The 14114-nt window shown below is 38.6% G+C and overlaps 2 non-coding genes across 2 annotated transcripts; both read right to left on the bottom strand.

The window, feature by feature from the left end:
- Positions 1–6399: 6399 nt before the first annotated feature.
- On the bottom strand, positions 6400–6472 carry TRNAA-AGC (transfer RNA alanine (anticodon AGC)). Its single transcript has one exon. It is a non-coding gene; the product is annotated as a tRNA-Ala (tRNA).
- A 4198-nt stretch (positions 6473–10670) lies between these two features.
- Positions 10671–10743, bottom strand: TRNAA-AGC (transfer RNA alanine (anticodon AGC)). Its single transcript has one exon. It is a non-coding gene; the product is annotated as a tRNA-Ala (tRNA).
- Between the last annotated feature and the right edge of the window lie 3371 nt (positions 10744–14114).

A 14114-nucleotide genomic window follows, 5' to 3' on the forward strand; every position in this document is an offset into this window, starting at 1 on the left:
AAGCGAGCACACCACCATTTGAACTAAATCCCCTTTGTATTCTACAGTTATTCGTGAAGTTGAAAAATCTGTGGGAAAGCATAGGGTCTATATAGTTTGTTTCCCTCCAATTTATAGCCAGCGTTCAGCACAACATTATTGAAAATTTATAAAGTATAAACAAAGTAACTGGAGAACGCGGGCATCGATCCTGCTACCTCTCGCATGCAAAGCGAGCGCTCTACCATTTGAGCTAATTCCCCTACATAGAGTGGCATGTTTTAGGTGAAACAGGGAAACAGTGTATTTGCTGCATGTAATGTACTGATGGGCTTGCTGCATGTACTGTTCTAATTACACATGAAACCAAGAAAACACTTGAAAAGCACAGGAAAAGTCTGTGGGAAATCATAAGGTCTATATAGTTTGTTTCCCTCCAATTTATTGCCATCATAAGGTCTATATAGTTTGTTTCCCTCCAATTTATTGCCAGCGTTAAGCACAACATTATTGAAAATTTATAAAGTATAAATAAAGTAACTGGAGAATGCGGGCATCGATCCTGCTACCTCTCGCATGCAAAGCGAGCTCTCTACCATTTGAGCTAATTCCCCTACATAGAGTGGCATGTTTTAGGTGAAACAGGGAAACAGTGTATTTGCTGCATGTAATGTACTGATGGGCTTGCTGCATGTACTGTTCTAATTACACATGAAACCAAGAAAACACTTGAAAAGCACATGAAAAATCTGTGGGAAATCATAAGGTCTATATAGTTTGTTTCCCTCCAATTTATTGCCAGCATACGATCTATATAGTTTGTTTCCCTACAATTTATTGCCAGCGTTAAGCACAACATTATTGAAAATTTATAAAGTATAAATAAAGTAACTGGAGAATGCGGGCATCGATCCCGCTATCTCTTGCATGCAAAGCGAGCGCTCTACCGTTTGAGCTAATTCCCCTACACTGAATCCATTGTTTTAGGTGAAACAGGGAAACAGTGTATTTGCTGCATGCAATGTACTGATGGGCTTACTGCATGTACTGCCCAAATTACACATGAAACCAAGAAAACACTTGAAAAGCACATGTAAAATCTGTGGGAAAGCATAAGGTCTATATAGTTTGTTTCCCTCCAATTTATTGCCAGCGTGTCATCATGAACCCATTATGGTGATGAAGACATCACGAACCCATTATGATGTCATCATGATGTCATCATGAACCCATTATGATGATGTCATCATGAACCCATTATGATGTTGTCATGATGATGTTATCCTGAACCCATTATGATGTCATCATGAACCCATTGTGATGATGCCATTATGAACCTATTATGATGTCATCATGAACCCATTATGATGTCATCATGAACCCATTATGATGATGAAGTCATCACGAACCCATTATGATGTCATCATGATGATGTCATCATGAACCTATTGTGATGATGTCATCATGAACCCATTATGATGTCATCACGATGATGTCATCACGAACACATTATGATGTCATCATGATGATGTCATCATGAACCCATTATGATGTCATCATGATGATGTCATCATGAACCGATTATGATGTCATCATGAACCCTTTATGATGATGAAGTCATCATGAACCCATTATGATGTCATCATGATGATGTCATCATGAACCTATTGTGATGATGTCATCATGAACCTATTGTGATGATGTCATCATGAACCCACTATGATATCATCACGATGATGTCATCACGAACACATTATGATGTCATGATGATGTCATCACGGACCCATTATGATGTCATCATGATGATGTCATCACGAACCCATTATGATGTCATCATGATGATGTCATCACGAACCCATTATGATGTCATCATGATGATGTCATCACGAACCCATTATGATGCTGTTATCATGATCCCACTATGATTTCGTCATGATGATGTCATCATGAACCCATTGTAATGAAGTCACCACGAACCCATTATGATGTCATCATGATGATGTCATCATGAACCCATTATGATGTCATCATGAACCCTTTATGATGATGTCATCACGAACCCTTCATGATGTCGTCATGATAATGTCATCATAAACCCATTATGATGATGAAGTCATCATGAACCCATTATGATGTCATCATGATGATGTCATCATGAACCCATTGTGATGATGTCATCATGAACCCATTATGATATTGCCATGATGATGTCAGGGAAACATGATGAAACAGGGAAACAGTGTATTTGCTTCATGTAATGTACCATTAAGCTTGCTGCTTGTACTGCTCTAATTACACATGAAACCAAGAAAACACTTAGAGAACACGGTCATTGAACCAACTACCCCTCGCATGCTAAGCGAGCACACCACCATTTGAACTTAATCCCCTTTGTATTCTACAGTTATTCGTGAAGTTGAAAAATCTGTGGGAAAGCATAGGGTCTATATAGTTTGTTTCCCTCCAATTTATTGCCAGCGTTAAGCACAACATTATTGAAAATTTATAAAGTATAAATAAAGTAACTGGAGAATGCGGGCATCGATCCCGCTACCTCTCGCATGCTAAGCGAGCGTTCTACCATTTGAGCTAATTCCCCTACGTAGAGTGGCGTGTTTTAGGTGAAACAGGGAAACAGTGTATTTGCTGCATGTAATGTACTGATGGGCTTGCTGCATGTACTGTTCTAATTACACATGAAACCAAGAAAACACTTGAAAAGCACATGAAAAATCTGTGGGAAATCATAAGGTCTATATAGTTTGTTTCCCTCCAATTTATTGCCAGCATACGGTCTATATAGTTTGTTTCCCTCCAATTTATTGCCAGCGTTAAGCACAACATTATTGAAAATTTATAAAGTATAAATAAAGTAACTGGAGAATGCGGGCATTGATCCCACTACCTCTCGCATGCGAAGCGAGCGCTCTACCATTTGAGCTAATTCCCCTACACTGAGTCCATTGTTTTAGGTGAAACAGGGAAACAGTGTATTTGCTGCATGTAATGTACTGATGGGCTTACTGCATGTACTGCTCAAATTACACATGAAACCAAGAAAACACTTGAAAAGCACATGTAAAATCTGTGGGAAAGCATAAGGTCTATATAGTTTGTTTCCCTCCAATTTATTGCCAGCGTGTCATCATGAACCCATTATGGTGATGAAGACATCACGAACCCATTATGATGTCATCATGATGTCATCATGAACCCATTATGATGATGTCATCATGAACCCATTATGATGTTGTCATGATGATGTTATCCTGAACCCATTATGATGTCATCATGAACCCATTGTGATGATGTCATCATGAACCTATTATGATGTCATCATGAACCCATTATGATGTCATCATGAACCCATTATGATGATGAAGTCATCACGAACCCATTATGATGTCATCATGATGATGTCATCATGAACCTATTGTGATGATGTCATCATGAACCCATTATGATGTCATCACGATGATGTCATCACGAACACATTATGATGTCATCATGATGATGTCATCATGAACCCATTATGATGTCATCATGATGATGTCATCATGAACCCATTATGATGTCATCATGAACCCTTTATGATGATGAAGTCATCACGAACCCATTATGATGTCATCATGATGATGTCATCATGAACCTATTGTGATGATGTCATCATGAACCCACTATGATATCATCACGATGATGTCATCACGAACACATTATGATGTCATGATGATGTCATCACGGACCCATTATGATGTCATCATGATGATGTCATCACGAACCCATTATGATGTCATCATGATGATGTCATCACGAACCCATTATGATGTCATCATGACGATGTCATCACGAACCCATTATGATGCTGTAATCATGATCCCACATCATGAACCCATTGTAATAAAGTCACCACAAACTCATTATGATGTCATCATGATGATGTCATCATGAACCCATTATGATGTCATCATGAACCCTTTATGATGATGTCATCACGAACCCTTCATGATGTCGTCATGATAATGTCATCATAAACCCATTATGATGATGAAGTCATCATGAACCCATTATGATGTCATCATGATGATGTCATCATGAACCAATTGTGATGATGTCATCATGAACCCATTATGATCTTGCCATGATGATGTCAGGGAAACATGATGAAACAGGGAAACAGTGTATTTGCTTCATGTAATGTACCATTAAGCTTGCTGCTTGTACTGCTCTAATTACACATGAAACCAAGAAAACACTTAGAGAACACGGTCATTGAACCAACTACCCCTCGCAGTGTATTGCTGCATGCAATGTACTGATGGGCTTACTGCATGTACTGCCCAAATTACACATGAAACCAAGAAAACACTTGAAAAGCACATGTAAAATCTGTGGGAAAGCATAAGGTCTATATAGTTTGTTTCCCTCCAATTTATTGCCAGCGTGTCATCATGAACCCATTATGGTGATGAAGACATCACGAACCCATTATGATGTCATCATGATGTCATCATGAACCCATTATGATGATGTCATCATGAACCCATTATGATGTTGTCATGATGATGTTATCCTGAACCCATTATGATGTCATCATGAACCCATTGTGATGATGCCATTATGAACCTATTATGATGTCATCATGAACCCATTATGATGTCATCATGAACCCATTATGATGATGAAGTCATCACGAACCCATTATGATGTCATCATGATGATGTCATCATGAACCTATTGTGATACTGTCATCATGAACCCATTATGATGTCATCACGATGATGTCATCACGAACACATTATGATGTCATCATGATGATGTCATCATGAACCCATTATGATGTCATCATGATGATGTCATCATGAACCCATTATGATGTCATCATGAACCCTTTATGATGATGAAGTCATCACGAACCCATTATGATGTCATCATGATGATGTCATCATGAACCTATTGTGATGATGTCATCATGAACCCACTATGATATCATCACGATGATGTCATCACGAACCCATTATGATGTCATCATGATGATGTCATCACGAACCCATTATGATGTCATCATGATGATGTCATCACGAACCCATTATGATGCTGTAATCATGATCCCACTATGATTTCGTCATGATGATGTCATCATGAACCCATTGAAATGAAGTCACCACGAACCCATTATGATGTCATCATGATGATGTCATCATGAACCCATTATGATGTCATCATGAACCCTTTATGATGATGTCATCACGAACCCTTCATGATGTCGTCATGATAATGTCATCATAAACCCATTATGATGATGAAGTCATCATGAACCCATTATGATGTCATCATGATGATGTCATCATGAACCCATTGTGATGATGTCATCATGAACCCATTATGATCTTGCCATGATGATGTCAGGGAAACATGATGAAACAGGGAAACAGTGTATTTGCTTCATGTAATGTACCATTAAGCTTGCTGCTTGTACTGCTCTAATTACACATGAAACCAAGAAAACACTTAGAGAACACGGTCATTGAACCAACTACCCCTCGCATGCTAAGCGAGCACACCACCATTTGAACTAAATTCCCTTTGTATTCTACAGTTATTCGTGAAGTTGAAAAATCTGTGGGAAAGCATAGGGTCTATATAGTTTGTTTCCCTCCAATTTATAGCCAGCGTTCAGCACAACATTATTGAAAATTTATGAAGTATAAATAAAGCAACTGGAGAATGCGGGCATCGATCCCGCTACTTCTCGCATGCAAAGCGAGCGCTCTACCGTTTGAGCTAGTTCCCCTACATAGAGAGGCATGTTTTAGGTGAAACAGGGAAACAGTGTATTTGCTGCATGTAATGTACTGATGGGCTTGCTGCATGTACTGTTCTAATTACACATGAAACCAAGAAAACACTTGAAAAGCACATGAAAACTCTGTGGGAAATCATAAGGTCTATATAGTTTGTTTCCCTACAATTTATTGCCATCATAAGGTCTATATGATTTGTTTCCCTCCAATTTATTGCCAGTGTTAAGCACAACATTATTGAAAATTTATAAAGTATAAATAAAGTAACTGGAGAATGCGGGCATCGATCCTGCTACCTCTCGCATGCTAAGCGAGCGCTCTACCATTTGAGCTAATTCCCCTACATAGTGTGGCATGTTTTAGGTGAAACAGGGAAACAGTGTATTTGCTGCATGTAATGTACTGATGGGCTTGCTGCATGTACTGTTCTAATTACACATGAAACCAAGAAAACACTTGAAAAGCACATGAAAAATCTGTGGGAAATCATAAGGTCTATATAGTTTGTTTCCCTCCAATTTATTGCCAGCATACGGTCTATATAGTTTGTTTCCCTCCAATTTATTGCCAGCGTTAAGCACAACATTATTGAAAATTTATAAAGTATAAATAAAGTAACTGGAGAATGCGGGCATCGATCCCGCTACCTCTCGCATGCTAAGCGAGCGCTCTACCATTTGAGCTAATTCCCCTACATAGTGTGGCATGTTTTAGGTGAAACAGGGAAACAGTGTATTTGCTGCATGTAATGTACTGATGGGCTTGCTGCATGTACTGTTCTAATTACACATGAAACCAAGAAAACACTTGAAAAGCACATGAAAAATCTGTGGGAAATCATAAGGTCTATATAGTTTGTTTCCCTCCAATTTATTGCCAGCATACGGTCTATATAGTTTGTTTCCCTCCAATTTATTGCCAGCGTTAAGCACAACATTATTGAAAATTTATAAAGTATAAATAAAGTAACTGGAGAATGCGGGCATCGATCCCGCTACCTCTCGCATGCTAAGCGAGCGCTCTACCATTTGAGCTAAGTCCCCTACACTGAGTCCATTGTTTTAGGTGAAACAGGGAAACAGTGTATTTGCTGCATGCAATGTACTGATGGGCTTACTGCATGTACTGCCCAAATTACACATGAAACCAAGAAAACACTTGAAAAGCACATGTAAAATCTGTGGGAAAGCATAAGGTCTATATAGTTTGTTTTCCTCCAATTTATTGCCAGCGTGTCATCATGAACCCATTATGGTGATGAAGACATCACGAACCCATTATGATGTCATCATGATGTCATCATGAACCCATTATGATGATGTCATCATGAACCCATTATGATGTTGTCATGATGATGTTATCCTGAACCCATTATGATGTCATCATGAACCCATTGTGATGATGCCATTATGAACCTATTATGATGTCATCATGAACCCATTATGATGTCATCATGAACCCATTATGATGATGAAGTCATCACGAACCCATTATGATGTCATCATGATGATGTCATCATGAACCTATTGTGATGATGTCATCATGAACCCATTATGATGTCATCACGATGATGTCATCACGAACACATTATGATGTCATCATGATGATGTCATCATGAACCCATTATGATGTCATCATGATGATGTCATCATGAACCGATTATGATGTCATCATGAACCCTTTATGATGATGAAGTCATCACGAACCCATTATGATGTCATCATGATGATGTCATCATGAACCTATTGTGATGATGTCATCATGAACCCACTATGATATCATCACGATGATGTCATCACGAACACATTATGATGTCATGATGATGTCATCACGGACCCATTATGATGTCATCATGATGATGTCATCACGAACCCATTATGATGTCATCATGATGATGTCATCACGAACCCATTATGATGTCATCATGACGATGTCATCACGAACCCATTATGATGCTGTAATCATGATCCCACTATGATTTCGTCATGATGATGTCATCATGAACCCATTGTAATAAAGTCACCACGAACTCATTATGATGTCATCATGATGATGTCATCATGAACCCATTATGATGTCATCATGAACCCTTTATGATGATGTCATCACGAACCCTTCATGATGTCGTCATGATAATGTCATCATAAACCCATTATGATGATGAAGTCATCATGAACCCATTATGATGTCATCATGATGATGTCATCATGAACCAATTGTGATGATGTCATCATGAACCCATTATGATCTTGCCATGATGATGTCAGGGAAACATGATGAAACAGGGAAACAGTGTATTTGCTTCATGTAATGTACCATTAAGCTTGCTGCTTGTACTGCTCTAATTACACATGAAACCAAGAAAACACTTAGAGAACACGGTCATTGAACCAACTACCCCTCGCATGCTAAGCGAGCACACCACCATTTGAACTAAATTCCCTTTGTATTCTACAGTTATTCGTGAAGTTGAAAAATCTGTGGGAAAGCATAGGGTCTATATAGTTTGTTTCCCTCCAATTTATAGCCAGCGTTCAGCACAACATTATTGAAAATTTATGAAGTATAAATAAAGTAACTGGAGAATGCGGGCATCGATCCCGCTACCTCTCGCATGCAAAGCGAGCGCTCTACTGTTTGAGCTAATTCCCCTACATAGAGTGGCCTGTTTTAGGTGAAACAGGGAAACAGTGTATTTGCTGCATGTAATGTACTGATGGGCTTGCTGCATGTACTGTTCTAATTACACATGAAACCAAGAAAACACTTGAAAAGCACATGAAAAATCTGTGGGAAATCATAAGGTCTATATAGTTTGTTTCCCTCCAATTTATTGCCAGCATACGGTCTATATAGTTTGTTTCTCTCCAATTTATTGCCAGCGTTAAGCACAACATTATTGAAAATTTATAAAGTATAAATAAAGTAACTGGAGAATGCGGGCATCGATCCCGCTACCTCTCGCATGCTAAGCGAGCGCTCTACCATTTGAGCTAAGTCCCCTACACTGAGTCCATTGTTTTAGGTGAAACAGGGAAACAGTGTATTTGCTGCATGCAATGTACTGATGGGCTTACTGCATGTACTGCCCAAATTACACATGAAACCAAGAAAACACTTGAAAAGCACATGTAAAATCTGTGGGAAAGCATAAGGTCTATATAGTTTGTTTCCCTCCAATTTATTGCCAGCGTGTCATCATGAACCCATTATGGTGATGAAGACATCACGAACCCATTATGATGTCATCATGATGTCATCATGAACCCATTATGATGATGTCATCATGAACCCATTATGATGTTGTCATGATGATGTTATCCTGAACCCATTATGATGTCATCATGAACCCATTGTGATGATGCCATTATGAACCTATTATGATGTCATCATGAACCCATTATGATGTCATCATGAACCCATTATGATGATGAAGTCATCACGAACCCATTATGATGTCATCATGATGATGTCATCATGAACCTATTGTGATACTGTCATCATGAACCCATTATGATGTCATCACGATGATGTCATCACGAACACATTATGATGTCATCATGATGATGTCATCATGAACCCATTATGATGTCATCATGATGATGTCATCATGAACCGATTATGATGTCATCATGAACCCTTTATGATGATGAAGTCATCACGAACCCATTATGATGTCATCATGATGATGTCATCATGAACCTATTGTGATGATGTCATCATGAACCCACTATGATATCATCACGATGATGTCATCACGAACACATTATGATGTCATGATGATGTCATCACGGACCCATTATGATGTCATCATGATGATGTCATCACGAACCCATTATGATGTCATCATGATGATGTCATCACGAACCCATTATGATGTCATCATGATGATGTCATCACGAACCCATTATGATGCTGTAATCATGATCCCACTATGATTTCGTCATGATGATGTCATCATGAACCCATTGAAATGAAGTCACCACGAACCCATTATGATGTCATCATGATGATGTCATCATGAACCCATTATGATGTCATCATGAACCCTTTATGATGATGTCATCACGAACCCTTCATGATGTCGTCATGATAATGTCATCATAAACCCATTATGATGATGAAGTCATCATGAACCCATTATGATGTCATCATGATGATGTCATCATGAACCCATTGTGATGATGTCATCATGAACCCATTATGATCTTGCCATGATGATGTCAGGGAAACATGATGAAACAGGGAAACAGTGTATTTGCTTCATGTAATGTACCATTAAGCTTGCTGCTTGTACTGCTCTAATTACACATGAAACCAAGAAAACACTTAGAGAACACGGTCATTGAACCAACTACCCCTCGCATGCTAAGCGAGCACACCACCATTTGAACTAAATTCCCTTTGTATTCTACAGTTATTCGTGAAGTTGAAAAATCTGTGGGAAAGCATAGGGTCTATATAGTTTGTTTCCCTCCAATTTATAGCCAGCGTTCAGCACAACATTATTGAAAATTTATGAAGTATAAATAAAGCAACTGGAGAATGCGGGCATCGATCCCGCTACCTCTCGCATGCAAAGCGAGCGCTCTACCGTTTGAGCTAGTTCCCCTACATAGAGAGGCATGTTTTAGGTGAAACAGGGAAACAGTGTATTTGCTGCATGTAATGTACTGATGGGCTTGCTGCATGTACTGTTCTAATTACACATGAAACCAAGAAAACACTTGAAAAGCACATGAAAACTCTGTGGGAAATCATAAGGTCTATATAGTTTGTTTCCCTCCAATTTATTGCCATCATAAGGTCTATATAGTTTGTTTCCCTCCAATTTATTGCCAGTGTTAAGCACAACATTATTGAAAATTTATAAAGTATAAATAAAGTAACTGGAGAATGCGGGCATCGATCCCGCTACCTCTCGCATGCTAAGCGAGCGCTCTACCATTTGAGCTAATTCCCCTACATAGTGTGGCATGTTTTAGGTGAAACAGGGAAACAGTGTATTTGCTGCATGTAATGTACTGATGGGCTTGCTGCATGTACTGTTCTAATTACACATGAAACCAAGAAAACACTTGAAAAGCACATGAAAAATCTGTGGGAAATCATAAGGTCTATATAGTTTGTTTCCCTCCAATTTATTGCCAGCATACGGTCTATATAGTTTGTTTCCCTCCAATTTATTGCCAGCGTTAAGCACAACATTATTGAAAATTTATAAAGTATAAATAAAGTAACTGGAGAATGCGGGCATCGATCCCGCTACCTCTCGCATGCTAAGCGAGCGCTCTGCCATTTGAGCTAATTCCCCTACATAGTGTGGCATGTTTTAGGTGAAACAGGGAAACAGTGTATTTGCTGCATGTAATGTACTGATGGGCTTGCTGCATGTACTGTTCTAATTACACATGAAACCAAGAAAACACTTGAAAAGCACATGAAAAATCTGTGGGAAATCATAAGGTCTATATAGTTTGTTTCCCTCCAATTTATTGCCAGCATACGGTCTATATAGTTTGTTTCCCTCCAATTTATTGCCAGCGTTAAGCACAACATTATTGAAAATTTATAAAGTATAAATAAAGTAACTGGAGAATGCGGGCATCGATCCCGCTACCTCTCGCATGCTAAGCGAGCGCTCTACCATTTGAGCTAAGTCCCCTACACTGAGTCCATTGTTTTAGGTGAAACAGGGAAACAGTGTATTTGCTGCATGCAATGTACTGATGGGCTTACTGCATGTACTGCCCAAATTACACATGAAACCAAGAAAACACTTGAAAAGCACATGTAAAATCTGTGGGAAAGCATAAGGTCTATATAGTTTGTTTCCCTCCAATTTATTGCCAGCGTGTCATCATGAACCCATTATGGTGATGAAGACATCACGAACCCATTATGATGTCATCATGATGTCATCATGAACCCATTATGATGATGTCATCATGAACCCATTATGATGTTGTCATGATGATGTTATCCTGAACCCATTATGATGTCATCATGAACCCATTGTGATGATGCCATTATGAACCTATTATGATGTCATCATGAACCCATTATGATGTCATCATGAACCCATTATGATGATGAAGTCATCACGAACCCATTATGATGTCATCATGATGATGTCATCATGAACCTATTGTGATGATGTCATCATGAACCCATTATGATGTCATCACGATGATGTAATCACGAACACATTATGATGTCATCATGATGATGTCATCATGAACCCATTATGATGTCATCATGATGATGTCATCATGAACCGATTATGATGTCATCATGAACCCTTTATGATGATGAAGTCATCACGAACCCATTATGATGTCATCATGATGATGTCATCATGAACCTATTGTGATGATGTCATCATGAACCCACTATGATATCATCACGATGATGTCATCACGAACACATTATGATGTCATGATGATGTCATCACGGACCCATTATGATGTCATCATGATGATGTCATCACGAACCCATTATGATGTCATCATGATGATGTCATCACGAACCCATTATGATGTCATCATGACGATGTCATCACGAACCCATTATGATGCTGTAATCATGATCCCACTATGATTTCGTCATGATGATGTCATCATGAACCCATTGTAATAAAGTCACCACGAACTCATTATGATGTCATCATGATGATGTCATCATGAACCCATTATGATGTCATCATGAACCCTTTATGATGATGTCATCACGAACCCTTCATGATGTCGTCATGATAATGTCATCATAAACCCATTATGATGATGAAGTCATCATGAACCCATTATGATGTCATCATGATGATGTCATCATGAACCCATTGTGATGATGTCATCATGAACCCATTATGATATTGCCATGATGATGTCAGGGAAACATGATGAAACAGGGAAACAGTGTATTTGCTTCATGTAATGTACCATTAAGCTTGCTGCTTGTACTGCTCTAATTACACATGAAACCAAGAAAACACTTAGAGAACACGGTCATTGAACCAACTACCCCTCGCATGCTAAGCGAGCACACCACCATTTGAACTAAATCCCCTTTGTATTCTACAGTTATTCGTGAAGTTGAAAAATCTGTGGGAAAGCATAGGGTCTATATAGTTTGTTTCCCTCCAATTTATTGCCAGCGTTAAGCACAACATTATTGAAAATTTATAAAGTATAAATAAAGTAACTGGAGAACGCGGGCATCGATCCCGCTACCTCTCGCATGCTAAGCGAGCGTTCTACCATTTGAGCTAATTCCCCTACATAGAGTGGCATCTTTTAGGTGAAACAGGGAAACAGTGTATTTGCTGCATGTAATGTACTGATGGGCTTGCTGCATGTACTGTTCTAATTACACATGAAACCAAGAAAACACTTGAAAAGCACATGAAAAATCTTTGGGAAATCATAAGGTCTATATAGTTTGTTTCCCACCAATTTATTGCCAGCATACGGTCTATATAGTTTGTTTCCCTCCAATTTATTGCCAGCGTTAAGCACAACATTATTGAAAATTTATAAAGTATAAATAAAGTAAGTGGGCATTGATCCCACTACCTCTCGCATGCGAAGCGAGCGCTCTACCATTTGAGCTAATTCCCCTACACTGAGTCCATTGTTTTAGGTGAAACAGGGAAACAGTGTATTTGCTGCATGTAATGTACTGATGGGCTTACTGCATGTACTGCTCAAATTACACATGAAACCAAGAAAACACTTGAAAAGCACATGTAAAATCTGTGGGAAAGCATAAGGTCTATATAGTTTGTTTCCCTCCAATTTATTGCCAGCGTGTCATCATGAACCCATTATGGTGATGAAGACATCACGAAACCATTATGATGTCATCATGATGTCATCATGAACCCATTATGATGATGTCATCATGAACCCATTATGATGTTGTCATGATGATGTTATCCTGAACCCATTATGATGTCATCATGAACCCATTGTGATGATGTCATCATGAACCTATTATGATGTCATCATGAACCCATTATGATGTCATCATGAACCCATTATGATGATGAAGTCATCACGAACCCATTATGATGTCATCATGATGATGTCATCATGAACCTATTGTTATGATGTCATCATGAACCCATTATGATGTCATCACGATGATGTCATCACGAACACATTATGATGTCATCATGATGATGTCATCATGAACCCATTATGATGTCATCATGATGATGTCATCATGAACCGATTATGATGTCATCATGAACCCTTTATGATGATGAAGTCATCACGAACCCATTATGATGTCATCATGATGATGTCATCATGAACCTATTGTGATGATGTCATC

Source organism: Spea bombifrons, chromosome 5 (assembly GCF_027358695.1).
Source record: "Spea bombifrons isolate aSpeBom1 chromosome 5, aSpeBom1.2.pri, whole genome shotgun sequence".
NCBI classification, from domain to species: domain Eukaryota; kingdom Metazoa; phylum Chordata; class Amphibia; order Anura; family Pelobatidae; genus Spea; species Spea bombifrons.